Genomic DNA, 5,994 nt, shown 5'->3' on the forward strand with positions numbered 1-5,994 from the left:
TACGCTGAGGAGGCGAGGCGAGGCGGGCGAGGTCTCCGCCCCGTTGGAGGCGGACCTGCGGGAAGCACAGCCCTCCACGCCGACGGCGCTGCCCGCCTGGCTTCCTCCTTTCACCTCCTAGCGTCGGTTTTAGGTATAGAGATCGGACCGGTAACGTGCTATGCGCGTTTTCCAGGGCTGTGGCCTCGGGCCCGTTCTCTTATTTTTCCCCTCTTAACTCCCCGCGGGCTTCTGAGCCTTTCCCAGATGCAAAAAGACCGACCTCCCCGCCATCTCTTGCTCGATCGCTTCCGTTTGCAGCTGTGCTCTTCCTAGCGCGTTAGGATTGCCAACCTCCCGGAATTACAACTGATCTCTAAACTACAGCGTTCAGTTCCCCTAGAGGAAATGGCTGCGTTGGAGGGTGGCGTCTACGGCATTATACCCCCGAAGTCTCCCCTCGCCACGCTCCACCCTCAAATCTCCAGGCATTTCCTAACTCAGGGTTGGCAACCCTACTTTTAACGCACTTGGTCCTCAAGCGCAGAATGACATACATACCTCTTTCTGCTTCCCTTTCATCCTCACAACAACCTGATCCAGTGAATCAACCATTAATGTGTGTTGATTCTTCCATGAATTTGGTTCACCAGGCATGCACTAGCATTTACATGGGGGCCTAAGAGCTAAGCTGCAAGAGGCGAATTACAGGAGGAGGGGCACCTGAAGAGAGTTGCAATGTCAGCTGGGAAGCTGAGTTTTAAAAGAGATCGGAATTTCCCCTCTCTACAGAGCCAGGGATATCTCTGCTCAGAGGGTCTGTTTATTTCCTCTTTGCCTCCTAGAAGAGGAGGTGAAACTGATAGAGCCTTCGGGAGGCAAAGAGGAAATTAACAAACCCGCTGAGCAGGGATATCCCTGGCTCTGTAGAGAAGGAAAATTGACATAGCCTTCTTCCCATCTCTTTTAAAATTCAGCTCCCCTGCTAACATTGCAACTCCCTTCACCTGCCCCTCATCCTGTAATTCGTCTCTTGTAGTGTGGCTCTTAGTTTCCCTGATTAATGGCAACAGGGCTTTTTTATGGGTCAGCATCTCAGGAATCACGGGGGAAACATCCCTTAGACAGGCACAATGTTGGGGGAGGGGCAGCTTTGATTGAAATCTTTGATTTCTTGTCCCTTTTGCATACAGCACATGGCAAAGCAGCTTTCTGGCACATTTATCACATTCTGCAATGCTGCACCCCCCAGCTCAATCTACTTTAGAAAAGCAGGAGCTACACCCAGTTGTGACCTGCAGTAATAAGATGTGCCCTGAGTGACGACTCCACTGCAAGAACCAGAGTGCATACACCCCTGGCACAAAAAGTGTCTGATTGCATGTCTTGTGGTGTGCTCTTTGATGTTGTGTAAATTTGTGTAGTGTCCAGATTGATTCCAAAGGGGATATCGTTTTGACAAACTCTCTTGATAATATTAATAGCAACCTAGAGGCTGACAAGGAAATCTGGGAGGGGTACAGAACAATTTGGAAATCTCTTCCTTCTTATTCTCCCCCTCCAGGGCTCCATACATTATTAATAGCTTAAGCAGACTGGTTTCTTCCTCCTCATTCCCCCTTTAATTGGCTCTTGCTGACAACATTCATGCCTCCTGGTGCATGCACAATCCTCGTCAGCTTGTTTACAATTTTTTTTCTTTCAGTTAAATGATTAAGTTTTATTTTTCTGCATTTTTTCCAGAGAAGACAGTTTAGCAAAATCTATCTCTTTTCTTTTGTTTTCCACATTCTAGAGTGTGTTCATGGCATGGCCCTGTGCCTATGGGTGGGGCATAGACAAGAAAGGGATTGCTGCATGCCTAAAGTATGTCCCAATTTATGCAAAAAAAAATACAGCTTTGTAAATTAAAAAGACCTCCCCTGCCATGGTCAGATGCTCATTGCCCTCTAGGAGGCATGGGTTTTTATTTACTTAATTTTTACCCCATTTTCTCCACAATCAGAACCCAAAGTGGTTTACGTCATTCTTTTCTCCACCTCCATTTTATCCTCATAACAACCCTGTAAGGTAGGTTGAAGCTGAGAGTGTGCAATGGGTCCAAAGTCACCCAGCTTCCATGGCAGAGTGGGGATTTGAATCTGGGTCTCCCAGGTCCTAGTCTAACCACTACACCATACTGATAGTTAACCGAGTGTGAGTCAATGGGGGTGAGGGGGGGGAAGAGGATGGGAGGGAAAATTGGCTTGTTTGAAATCAGGTTATAGGATTGGAAGGGGAGATTTGGGTGGGACCTTCCTGGTTATTGATCCTCCCCCTTCCTCCCAGGCTCCCAAGCTAGTAATGGTGATGATTGATTGCATTCACATTCATTCTCTGAGTAATCCTCCAAATACCTCTGTAAACTGAAGCAAGTGGGTGGGGCATGGGCTGAAGCTGGGAGAGATGGCCTTGCTAACAGTGTAATCCTGAACAGAGTTACACTCTTCTAAACCTACTGACTTCACTGGACTTAAAAGGGTGTAACTCTGTTTAGGATTGTACAGCAAGTGACTTCTCCAATACTTTCCCCACCAGTCACCTGGCACTGCCGCCTGTCCCTGCTGCTCTGCCCCCTGTGCCAGAGAGCAAACGAGAGCTCTATTTTTGTGCCAGTTATTTCTGCTCCTGTGCATCTATTGTGTTTCTTCCTCATCCAGGTGCGCATTTGGTAAAACTCCTTAGCAACAGTCTCCTCCTCATCCTTAGGGAAAGATTATATTCCCCAGAAATCCAAAGCAGAGAATAGGCTAAGCAAATGTGTTAGCAACACACACACACACAGTTGTCTGTGGCACAATTGTGAGCAAACATCATAGAAGTTCCCCAGGGAACATAAGCCGACCCAGGCCAAGAGCAAAAAAGACAGTTATGTTGCCTGCAAGATGCAAAAACGCCTGGAGCAATCTGCCTTATAAGGTGGAGAAGAAAAGAACAAGACATTATTTGCAACAAATGGGAATTACCTCTCCAGCCGGTCCAAGGCAACGGAGCGTTTCTGGATGCTTGTCAAATGCAGACCATCAGAGGTATTCTTGGCATGTGAGGTATAAACATTAGACTTTTGTATTCGAGATTTTTTTTGTTAAGTACGCGCTTCGCCATCTTCCAGATCTCCTTATCAGTTGTTTGACATCAGAGAAATCAGAATAAGGAATCCAGCAGATTTATGCATGCGTTGGGGATCTTGTATACATGCTGGGAGAGCAGACATATGGTCCCTCTTTCCACTGTGTGTGCAAGACAATGTATGATGTGGCAGGTGCATTTGTAGGTGTGCAGGATTCATATGCCCCATTGGCAGAGACTCATTTCTACTTTTGAGGGGGAATAACTGTGCCAGTTCAGAACCACCTGCTTTGTAAATGTACTAAAGGCCAGCATGCCTTTTAAAAGTTGCCAGAAAAGGTGCCATTCCTGTCCTCTTGTGTTTTGAGGATAGTTTCTTCAGGGGCACAACAAAAATCACGAGGTGCGTAGCTCTCTCTCCTCTTTCCTGAAGTGCTGGTTGCCTCTGTCTCTCCTAAATGAGCTGATGGAAAGAACACCTCATTTAGGAGACAAGGAAGGACCAAAGCGTGAGAAGGAGGACTGAGAAGAGCTTCTTAATTTCCTCATCACCTCAGGAGAAGAGGCCAGTTGTGCTTGAAATGCATTAGGCATTCCACTCCGGAGCAGCTCTTTTGCGAAGGTCTACCCTTTCTTTTTGAGCACCTGTTGGAGGGCCTTCTTTTTCACTCTTTGCAAACTGGAACGCCTCCACTGGCTTTCTAGTTTCTGCCCACCTCCCAACTTTTCCACCATGCATACGCAGGATCTAGCCAATGGTGTGTGTGAATCAGCCCCAAATTATCTAGTGCTTGAGGCCAAGCTACATTTGCTGGTAGAGTTCTGCGATTGGAGTTTGAGATGTATTATTTGGCCAAACTGGCTTATTTAGTTATCTAGAATATTTAATATGCCTTGTCTTTCTCCTGATGTAAAGGCTGAAACTGCATAACAATGAGGGAGGGGAGATCCTATTTCGCCCCCTTTTTGCTCCAGCTCTGCCTGATATTGAGTCAGACCATTGGGCTGTCTAGGACAGTATTGTCTACTCAGACGGGCAGCAGCTTTCTAGGATCTCAGGTCTTAGATGTCACCTACTCTTATTTCCTTTTAATTGGAGATGCTGGGACTTTCTCCATGCAAGGCGGTTGCTCGGAACCACAGCCCCTCCCCAATGTTACCTCTTTCCCTCTCACTCTGGCTGATTCTGCACATGTTGGATAATGCACTTTCAATGCACTTTATCAATCGCTGGAGGTGGATTTTTTGTTCCACACACGAAAAAATCCGTTCCAAATGAGCTATAAAGAGGATTGGAAGTGCATTATCCGACGTGTGCAGAATCACTCTCTGTTTACTCTTCTTGCTCTTGGTGCCTCATCTGCCCAGCTAGCTACTTGCTCTTCTGCTTTCCCTCTCACCCACTTACCTCTCCAATTCCAGATAGTACTGCAAAGAAGCAGGCTTGCCGGGGATGCAGGCCATAGCCAGCTGTAACTTCTTCATGTTGTCTGCTTGAAATTGCTGTTGCCACAGACTTTTTGCATGGCATCTTGGGTAGCTATGGCAATACAACATGATGCTCAAACTTATTTTTCCCACTGTTACATCTGCACATGTGTAGATGTTGCTGTTCTGTGCATGCACAGACATTGCTGTAATTTTTTTGGAGGGATGCCCAATTAAAATATTTTTTTTCATATTTTCCTGCAAACTAAGGGTCTATATCCCTGGCGATATATACCAGGATATATTATATATCCCAGGGACAGGGCTTTTTTTCTGGGAAAAGAGGTGGTGGAACTCAAGACCTCACAATGATGTCACTTTGGGTCAGCTGGAACAAGGGGGGAGTTTTTTAAAGTTTAAATTGCCCTCTGCAAAAATGGTCACATGGCTGGTGGCTTCGCCCCCCCCCCTGATCTCCAGACAGAGGGAAGTTTAGATTGCCCTCTGCGCTGCTTGGCAGCACGGAGGGCAATCTAAACTCCCCTCTGTCTGGAGATCAGGGGGCAGGGCCACTGGCCATGTGACCATTTTTAAGAGGTGCCGGAACTCTGTTCCATCGCGTTCCTGCTGAAAAAAAGCCCTGCACAGGAACATATACTAAGGTTATATATCCCTGGAATGGCGAGGCATAGCATTTTGATATATAGATAAGGAAAAAAACAGGGCTGGTAAATTACCAGAAATGGGTGGTAAAAATCAGGGACTGTCCCTGATAAATGGAGCCATATGATGCGGATGGCAATAAGCAGGTGAGCTGGTGGGAGCATATTGTTCCATGGTTCTTGATGGAATTCATTGGCATACAGGTTTTTCCTAACCATGTTGTTCAGTGTTGTGAGGATGGTAACATCCCATCATGTGAGTTATGAAATTGCTGTAGAGAGAAAGGATGTATGAATGAGGAAAAAATTGTTCTTCAATGCTGAACATTGATAAATAAACCCTTGCGAAAAAAACCAGACATTACATTCCTGCTGCCACAAGGTGGCAGACCTCCAAGCAATTATACCAATGCTTGTCTCCTGTTTTTAAAGTGCTAGAAATGCCTTAATTTGAGGAGTTCTAGGAGTTTTTGAACATTTTAGAACCCTGAACATCTTTGTGCAAAAGCCATAGTGTTTTATTGTGTCTCAGACCATGTCCACAAGGTAGTGTTTAGACATTGGACAAGGATCTCTGAGATCCAGGTTTGAATTCATGTTTTGCCATGAAAGCTTACTTAGGGGGATCTTGTGCCAAGAGTTGCTGTGAGAATAAAAATGGAGTAGAGAAGAATGATGTTGTAAGCTGTTTTGGATGTTTGTTGGGGAGAAAAGCTGGGTATTAATATCTAAGTGAGTAAATAATGTTTATTATCTTGTTAAATAATAAATAAGCTGTTTTTGCATGATGGTTAAATGGTTGGGTTGTAAATCAGCA

The sequence above is a fragment of the Eublepharis macularius genome, chromosome 13 (assembly GCF_028583425.1).
Source record: "Eublepharis macularius isolate TG4126 chromosome 13, MPM_Emac_v1.0, whole genome shotgun sequence".
In the NCBI taxonomy this organism is placed as follows: Eukaryota; Metazoa; Chordata; class Lepidosauria; order Squamata; family Eublepharidae; genus Eublepharis; species Eublepharis macularius.